The sequence below is a fragment of the Anopheles funestus genome (assembly GCF_943734845.2).
Source record: "Anopheles funestus chromosome X unlocalized genomic scaffold, idAnoFuneDA-416_04 X_unloc_33, whole genome shotgun sequence".
Classification (NCBI taxonomy): domain Eukaryota; kingdom Metazoa; phylum Arthropoda; class Insecta; order Diptera; family Culicidae; genus Anopheles; species Anopheles funestus.
Genome location: NW_026045158.1, coordinates 80,001 through 90,000, shown reverse-complemented (window position 1 = coordinate 90,000; position 10,000 = coordinate 80,001).

Here is a 10,000-nt window from a genome sequence, read left to right as displayed (position 1 = left end):
CCGATTTGGTAATATGTTGTACATGGTCTCAAGATGTACGCTTCGACCCCTTAAGGGCTCAAGCTATTACCAGCAAGATCAATCCTCATCCAGACTTGAACTCGAAACACCCGGAGGCGAACGGTTTAACTAATAAGTGCACCAGTCTTGAATCCATGCGTCGGTGGAAACAATGCCGGCATGTTGCATGTATTAGCTCTGAACTTAGCGAGTGATTGCCTTGCAGCTGTCGAACTGAGCGTAGAGCGTGATTATCGCTCACTTGAAAGGGTCAAGCCCTTTCGAGTCGTCCGGTTTTTACGCCAGACGACTCGGTTCACCATCTTTCGGGAAGGGACCGTCTCGGTCGCAAGCTGCTCCGGTCCCCAAACAACCTGCGACAAATGATAGGAAATGCCGACATCAATATGTGTTCAGTTTGGTTTATCGCTCATTGGTCTTTTTGACCATCGATCCCTGATTATAACTCTCAATTAAACAGTCAGGAGAGTAAGGCATGCCCATCGATATCTCATCGACAGGCGATACCGCAAGAACGGCCAACGACACATCAGGTGATCGATTATTGCTACGACTTTTGCTTAATCGTTTCCACTCCTTAGAGAAAGAAACCCCCGGGGACCGTCTCGGTCGCAAGCTGCTCCGGTCCCTAAACAACCTGCGACAAATGATAGGAAATGCCGACATCAATATGTGTTCAGTTTGGTTTATCGCTCATTGGTCTGTTTGACCATCGATCCCTGATTAAACTCTCAGTAATCCAGTCGGGAGAGTAAGGCATGCCCATCGATATCTCATCGACAGGCGATACCGCTTGAACGGCCAACGACACATCAGAGGATCGTATCTTGCTACAACTTTTGCTTAATCGTTTCTTCTCCTTGGAGAAAGAAACCCCCGGGGACCGTCTCGGTCGCAAGCTGCTCCGGTCCCTAAACAACCTGCGACAAATGATAGGAAATGCCGACATCAATACGTGTTCAGTTTGGTTTATCGCTCATTGGTCTTGTTTGACCATCGATCCCTGATTAATACTCTCAATTAGAAGGTCGGTAGAGTAAGGCATGCCCATCGATATCTCATCGACAGGCGATACCGCATGAACGGCCAACGACACATCAGAGGATCGTATCTTGCTACAACTCTTGCTTAATAGTTTCCACTCCTTGGAGAAAGAAACCCCCGGGGACCGTCTCGGCCGCAAGTTGCTCCGGTCCCTAAACAACCTGCGGCATCAAATGATAGGAAAAGCCGACATCAATACGTGTTCAGTTTGGTTTATCGCTCATAGGTCTGTTTGACCACCGATCCTAGAATTCAACTTTCGAGTAAGGCATGCCCGTCGATATCTCATCGATAGGCGATACCGGTAGAACGGCCAACGACACACATCTAGGATCGCATTTACTCTTCCTTGGATGGATAACCAATACCCTAGGACCGTTTCATCGCGAGCTGCTCCGGTCCTCAAACAACTCGCGAACCACCGATAGGATGATATTAGGAATGGCCGACTTTCATCCTTTAACTCTCAGTTCTGCTTACCAAAACATAGGTACTTGGACCTTAAAGACCACTATATGTTCCCCGATCGGGGGCAATCGGAACGTCTATCCATCATCAACATCGTTTCACTCATTCCGAACCACCAAATTGGACAGACAGTACCATATTCACCAACCGATTGCTTCAACTTCGCAAACTGTATGGTAAGTTCTACTAATTTCACATCTTACCATCGACTAATAGTGCATAAATCCACTTGGAAATCACTTTTCCTTGGTCCTCGGACCTTCTACGACAACGTCCAACAAATATCCGAAGTCGTTTCCCAACTTAGACCAAGCATTTCGTATCTTTACTTCTAATCGATTTTTTCTCTCATAATTGACGATCAAAATCTAAAAACCACATTTTGAGCCAGAAGCAGTCGTCCGATCGTCCTGGGGGTAGTCTCAATCGATTTAGAAGGGCCCAATTCATAAAGATACGTACTCAGTCAAATTCATGCTTCTGGCTCACCTACCCCCTATATAGAAAACGAAAGCGTACAGGCGTGGAAAACGTGCCATTTTTCTCCATCACGGACTTTTTTTTTCTCGTTGCACCGACTCTAGTAAAAAAGTGAAATTTTTTACTAGTTACCAACTTTTGCAAATTATCATCGGATATCACTTTTCATGGTCTATAGTAAGTTCTTATCACGTTTTAGTAGTTTTTGAAAAAAAAATTTTTTTGAACTTTTCAAAATTTTTCAAAACAAAGTTTTTGTAGGCGGTTTTGTGTATGGAGGGTTACTAGTCTCGGGGTCACTGTTTGACCAAAAAACCACTATATATCATTCGAAAGGTAATTTCAAGGGCTACAAAAAATTGTTCTACGGCACCCCCCTCCGACGTCTAGTATTCGAGTTATTGGCCAAAAACCATCACTTGAGCGATTTTTCGTTCAGGGTACCCGACTCTAGTAAAAAAGTGAAATTTTTCTCGATTGACCAAGTGTTGCAAATGACCATCGGATTTCACTTTTTATGGTCTATAGTGAGTTCTGATCACGATTTGGTACTTTTTGAAAAAATTTTTTTGACGCACTTTTCAAAATTTTGCAAAACCAAAACTTTTTAGGCGGTTTTGTGTATGGAGGGTTACTAGTCTCGGGGTCACTGTTTGACCAAAAAACCACTATATATCATTCGAAAGGTAATTTCAAGGGCTACAAAAAATTGTTCTACGGCACCCCCCTCCGACGTCTAGTATTCGAGTTATTGACCAAAAACCGCAACTATAGCGGTTTTTCGTACAGGGTACCCGACTCTAGTAAAATGATGCGATTTTTACTAGTCTAGGAACTTTTTGGTCAAAAAATCAAGTATATGTCATTCGATAGATAATTTCAAGGGCTACCAAAAATTGTTCCACGACACCCCCCTGCGACGTCTAGTATTCGAGTTATTAGCCAAAAACCGCAACTTAAGCGGTTTTTCGTCCAGGGTACCCGACTCTAGTAAAATGATGCGATTTTTACTAGTCTAGGGAACTTTTTGGCCAAAAATCAAGTATATGTCATTCGATAGATAATTTCAAGGGCTACCAAAAATTGTTCCACGACACCCCCCTCCGACGTCTAGTATTCGAGTTATTAGCCAAAAACCGCAACTATAGCGGTTTTTCGTCCAGGGTACCCGACTCTAGTAAAATGATGCGATTTTTACTAGTCTAGGGAACTTTTTGGCCAAAAATCAAGTATATGTCATTCGATAGATAATTTCAAGGGCTACCAAAAATTGTTCCACGACACCCCCCTGCGACGTCTAGTATTCGAGTTATTAGCCAAAAACCGCAATTATAGCGGTTTTTCGTCCAGGGTACCCGACTCTAGTAAAATGATGCGATTTTTACTAGTCTAGGGAACTTTTTGGCCAAAAATCAAGTATATGTCATTCGATAGATAATTTCAAGGGCTACCAAAAATTGTTCCACGACACCCCCCTGCGACGTCTAGTATTCGAGTTATTAGCCAAAAACCGCAATTATAGCGGTTTTTCGTCCAGGGTACCCGACTCTAGTAAAATGATGCGATTTTTACTAGTCTAGGGAACTTTTTGGCCAAAAATCAAGTATATGTCATTCGATAGATAATTTCAAGGGCTACCAAAAATTGTTCCATGACACCCCCCTGCGACGTCTAGTATTCGAGTTATGGGCCAAAAACCATTCATACTTGAGCATTTTGCTCATTTTGCCTGTACGGGTACCGGGGACTAGTAAAATCAGGCCAATTTTACTAGAGTAGGGGTCCTTTTTGGTCAAAAAAACAACTTTTGCTCGTTCGATAGGGAATCGATAGGGCAACAAAAAATCGTTCTACGACCCCCCCTTCCGATGTCTAGTATTCGAGTTATGGGCCAAAAACAGTTTATAGCTAATTTTTCACTCGATTTTTCACCAAGTATCGCACATTACTCCGGTTCTATACATTGGATCGTCAATCTTTAAGATTTTATGGGTAGTTCCAACTGTTTGCTACATTTCATCCATACATCACCAACCGATTCAATGTCTGTGCTAGAAGTTATTAGAGGAATAAAAAAATTTACCCTTGGCTTTGGACCGTACAATTTTACCCATTTTTGGCCCATATTTGCCCCATAGCTCCGCCGGTATCCAAGATATGGCCACACTTTCTTCTGGCCATGGGTAGATGGCACTTGTGGCTAGATTTCTTCCATGCACCACTAATCGCTACCATGTCTGTGGCCGGAGCTATTCACGAAAGCGCCTCGCGCACTTGGTCGGATTTTTGGTCCAACTTGCACCATTTTTGGCCCATATTTGCCCCATAGCTCCGCCGGTATCCAAGATATGGCCACACTTTCTTCTGGCCATGGGTAGATGGCACTTGTGGCTAGATTTCTTCCATGCACCACTAATCGCTACCATGTCTGTGGCCGGAGCTATTCGACGAACAACCATCGCATTCACCTTCTCGTTGCACTTCTTCGGGAATTTGGTGCAACCAAGTTTTCACTATAACTTGGTCATTTTCCGTCCATCGGACATGCGGTTTTGGGTGTCGATACTTGACACCGCGCGCTACAATATGTTCCTCCACGACCATGTGGTCCGATGCTTCCAACAGGAGCTATTCGAGGAGTACCGATTTTTCACCATTAAAAATGCTCAATTTTGCACCAACTTTTGCCTATAACTCAGGCTGTATCGATCGGATCTTCAATCTTGAAAAAGTTTTGGATAGGTGGCACCAAATGCTACATTTCGTTCTTCCACGTCAACTTTGTCCGATGTCTAGCAAAAAAGTTATTCGCGAACCAAGTCCAGAACCCATGCAATGGCTGCCCACATTGCATACATCACGGCGGTTAACTCTCGTTACTCTATACCGAGGACTTGGTACATTTTCAGGCATTCGTTGCTACTTCTCGGTTCATGATATTCGTTTACGGTCTTCACTAGGGCATTTGGTGCTCCTTATCGGTTCATGATATTCGTTTACGGTCTTCACTAGGGCATTTGGTGCTCCTTATCGGTTCATGATATTCGTTTACGGTCTTCACTAGGGCATTTGGTGCTCCTTATCGGTTCATGATATTCGTTTACGGTCTTCACTAGGGCATTTGGTAATGGGCTTCCCACTTTCTACTGATCGATCCATACTCACTTGCGTGCACCTAGCCTAGGAAGGTTTCCTATGGCTTCCCATCTTTCTACTGATCGATCCATACTCACTTGCGTGCACCTAGCCTAGGAAGGTTTCCTTGGGCTTCCCATCTTTCTACTGATCGATCCATACTCACTTGCGTGCACCTAGCCTAGGAAGGTTTCCTATGGCTTCCCATCTTTCTACTGATCGATCCATACTCACTTGCGTGCACCTAGCCTAGGAAGGTTTCCTTGGGCTTCCCATCTTTCTACTGATCGATCCATACTCACTTGCGTGCACCTAGCCTAGGAAGGTTTCCTTGGGCTTCCCATCTTTCTACTGATCGATCCATACTCACTTGCGTGCACCTAGCCTAGGAAGGTTTCCTATGGCTTCCCATCTTTCTACTGATCGATCCATACTCACTTGCGTGCACCTAGCCTAGGAAGGTTTCCTTGGGCTTCCCATCTTTCTACTGATCGATCCATACTCACTTGCGTGCACCTAGCCTAGGAAGGTTTCCTTGGGCTTCCCATCTTTCTACTGATCGATCCATACTCACTTGCGTGCACCTAGCCTAGGAAGGTTTCCTTGGGCTTCCCATCTTTCTACTGATCGATCCATACTCACTTGCGTGCACCTAGCCTAGGAAGGTTTCCTATGGCTTCCCATCTTTCTACTGATCGATCCATACTCACTTGCGTGCACCTAGCCTAGGAAGGTTTCCTTGGGCTTCCCATCTTTCTACTGATCGATCCATACTCACTTGCGTGCACCTAGCCTAGGAAGGTTTCCTATGGCTTCCCATCTTTCTACTGATCGATCCATACTCACTTGCGTGCACCTAGCCTAGGAAGGTTTCCTTGGGCTTCCCATCTTTCTACTGATCGATCCATACTCACTTGCGTGCACCTAGCCTAGGAAGGTTTCCTATGGCTTCCCATCTTTCTACTGATCGATCCATACTCACTTGCGTGCACCTAGCCTAGGAAGGTTTCCTATGGCTTCCCATCTTTCTACTGATCGATCCATACTCACTTGCGTGCACCTAGCCTAGGAAGGTTTCCTTGGGCTTCCCATCTTTCTACTGATCGATTCATACTCACTTGCGTGCACCTAGCCTAGGAAGGTTTCCTATGGCTTCCCATCTTTCTACTGATCGATCCATACTCACTTGCGTGCACCTAGCCTAGGAAGGTTTCCTTGGGCTTCCCATCTTTCTACTGATCGATCCATACTCACTTGCGTGCACCTAGCCTAGGAAGGTTTCCTTGGGCTTCCCATCTTTCTACTGATCGATCCATACTCACTTGCGTGCACCTAGCCTAGGAAGGTTTCCTATGGCTTCCCATCTTTCTACTGATCGATCCATACTCACTTGCGTGCACCTAGCCTAGGAAGGTTTCCTTGGGCTTCCCATCTTTCTACTGATCGATCCATACTCACTTGCGTGCACCTAGCCTAGGAAGGTTTCCTTGGGCTTCCCATCTTTCTACTGATCGATCCATACTCACTTGCGTGCACCTAGCCTAGGAAGGTTTCCTATGGCTTCCCATCTTTCTACTGATCGATCCATACTCACTTGCGTGCACCTAGCCTAGGAAGGTTTCCTTGGGCTTCCCATCTTTCTACTGATCGATCCATACTCACTTGCGTGCACCTAGCCTAGGAAGGTTTCCTTGGGCTTCCCATCTTTCTACTGATCGATCCATACTCACTTGCGTGCACCTAGCCTAGGAAGGTTTCCTTGGGCTTCCCATCTTTCTACTGATCGATCCATACTCACTTGCGTGCACCTAGCCTAGGAAGGTTTCCCTTTGGTACCGACTTCCATCTACGCACTCGATATAACCTAGGTACTTGGTACCGATGATGGTTAACACTCAAGCATTTCTTGCATCCTGCGTGCAAGGTACCAATTTTCACTTCTCAGGTGCGTTTATGAGCCCGCATTAATCCAATATCGCTCTGATGGCCTTTCTTATTATTTCATCCGATAGCCCTTGCCAAAAGCTACCAAAAGTTCCTCCACGGCCATGTGCTCCGACGCTTAGTTTAGGAAATATTCGAAAAAATTCAAAATAGGAAGCATTTTCTTATTGGAAAATCACCTTAAATCGATGGCCATTTTTTGGGCAAAAACTTTAACGTCTTCCCGACTTTGCGGGAATTGCGAATTTTAGGCACCCAGAGAAAATCTTTTACTTTAAGGGGGCGGCCGCGAAGTTGCCCAAAGTCTCGGACACAAAAATTCTCAAGTTCCCCACTCTAGTAAAGCGCCCTATGAGTATCTCCTGGCCCGCGAGCTCTGCGAGCGGGCCAGCTTCGGCGATTTTTGCCTTTTCGCCTAGGCGGTTCTTCTACGAAATTGGTCCACAGCTTTTGCTCAGAAAGCTAGCATTTGTTGCAACAGTTAGGTACTTGGTACCACATTTTGGTATCCATTTGGGCATTTGTGGCAACTACTCGGTACTTTGGCCCACATTTCGCTCTACTCGGGCTTCTATGGTGGTACTTGTCGGTACTTCTGGCCAACTTAGGCCAATTGGGTGCAACTTGTGGGTACTCTGTGGGTACTTTAGGGCGTATTGTGTCTTTCGGGTGAACCTTCGCTATACTTCATGGGTACTGATGGCCAACTTAGGAACATTCAGTGCAACCTTTGGGCCTAAGGAAATTTGTCCAACTCTTTGGACTTAGAAAATTTTCTGGACTTAGAAAATTTTCTGGACTTGTAAAAATTTTCAAATGTTCAATTTGGCCCACATTTCGCTCTACTCGGGCCTCTATGGTGCTACTTGGCGGTACTTTTGGCCAACTTAGGCCAATTGGGTGCTCTTTGTGGGTACTCTATCGGTACTTTTGGCCAACTTAGGCCAATGGGGTGCTATTTGTGGGTGCTCTATCGGTACTTTTGGCCATGTTAGGCCCATTCGGTGCTATTTGTGGGTACTCTATCGGTACTTTTGGCCATGTTAGGCCCATTCGGTGCTATTTGTGGGTACTCTATCAGTACTTTTGGCCAACTTAGGCCAACTCAGTGCTACTTGTGGGTACTCTATCGGTACTTTTGGCCAACTTAGGCCAACTCGGTGCTATTTGTGGGTACTCTATCGGTACTTTTGGCCAACTTAGGCCCATTCGGTGCTATTTGTGGGTACTCTATCGGTACTTTTGGCCAACATAGGCCAATTGGGTGCTACTTGTGGGTGCTCTATCGGTACTTTTGGCCAACTTAGGCCAACTGGGTGCTATTTGTGGGTACTCTATCGGTACTTTTGGCCAACATAGGCCAATTGGGTGCTACTTTTGGGTCCTCTATCGGTACTTTTGGCCAACTTAGGCCAACTGGGTGCTATTTGTGGGTACTCTATCGGTACTTTTGGCCAACTTAGGCCAACTCAGTGCTTCTTGTGGGTACTCTATCGGTACTTTTGGCCAACTTAGGCCCATTCGGTGCTATTTGTGGGTACTCTATCGGTACTTTTGGCCAACTTAGGCCAACTCAGTGCTACTTGTGGGTACTCTATCGGTACTTTTGGCCAACTTAGGCCAACGCGGTGCTATTTGTGGGTACTCTATCGGTACTTTGGGACATATTATGTCCTTCGGGTGAACCTTCTCGATACCTCATGGGTACTTGTGGCCAACTTAGGAAAATTCAGTGCAACCTATGGGCCTTTGGAAATTGCTCCAACACTTTGGACTTAGAAAATTTTCTGGACTTAGAAAATTTTTTGGACTTAGAAAAATTTTCAACTTCTGTATCTTCTTCATCAAGTTCCATTTTGTGGGACTTAGAAAATTTTCTGGACTTAGAAAATTTTTTGGACTTAGGAAATTTTTCAACACTTGTAAAATTTTTGTTCCTTCTTTGAAGAAGAATACTTTCCACTATTAGCTTCTTTCTCTTTTTCTTCTTAGTTGTCTTCTTATTTTCGGTCCGAGAGCGCCGACACTTGTAAAATTATCTAAGTCCGAAGACTTTTGGAATGAACCAAAAGTCAACGAACACAATACATCAACCCTATCAACATCAAGTGGCAACCCGAAGGAAGCGCAGCGGCCAGCCCATGTACAACGCGAAGTTGTAGCATGCAACCAACCAACCGCTAACCTCCAACGGCACTCAATGTATTCGTTACACATGGGCGCACCTGCACCACACTGTCGTGACCATCCAACGAGCCGTCGGTTCGGTCGTGTGTTACAAGCACCCCATCACATAGGCATAGAGTCACCACACAGTGTTCTTCAACACTCTCGTCACATGGTGCAAGTCACGGTACGCACCACCAATGTGCACTGGTTGGCCAATTCCAGCACACACGGGGCGCGCACGCGCAAGCACTAACCACCAAGCATGGGTCGCCTGAGAGGATCGATGCGAACGCATCTCTACAACTTGAAGCTCCCAGCCTGTAGTCCCGTCGTTTGCGGGCGGTCGTAGGTGTCGAAACTAGTGATATCCACAGTCGGCAAGCTCGTCCACCGGTGTTCCCAACATGTATGGTACTAACACGTGCAGCGCGAACCCGCCCTTTGCGGCCTAGTAGTAAGCGGGGATGAGACGCCAGTGTGCCAATGGACAGCACGGACGGTTCTCGGAGGGTTGTTAGGCCCGCTAGCTTACGACCACCTAATGGGTATAAGAAGCGCTATCAGCTCGGATTGGATACGACCTTAGAGGCGTTCAGGCATAATCCAGCGGACGTAGCGTCATACCATAGTCCGTTCGAACTAGTATTGAGCCAGTGGTCCGTACCTGTGGTTCCTCTCGTACTGCACAGGAATTCCGTTAAGATAGCGACAAACAATGCACACCAGTAGGGTAAAACTA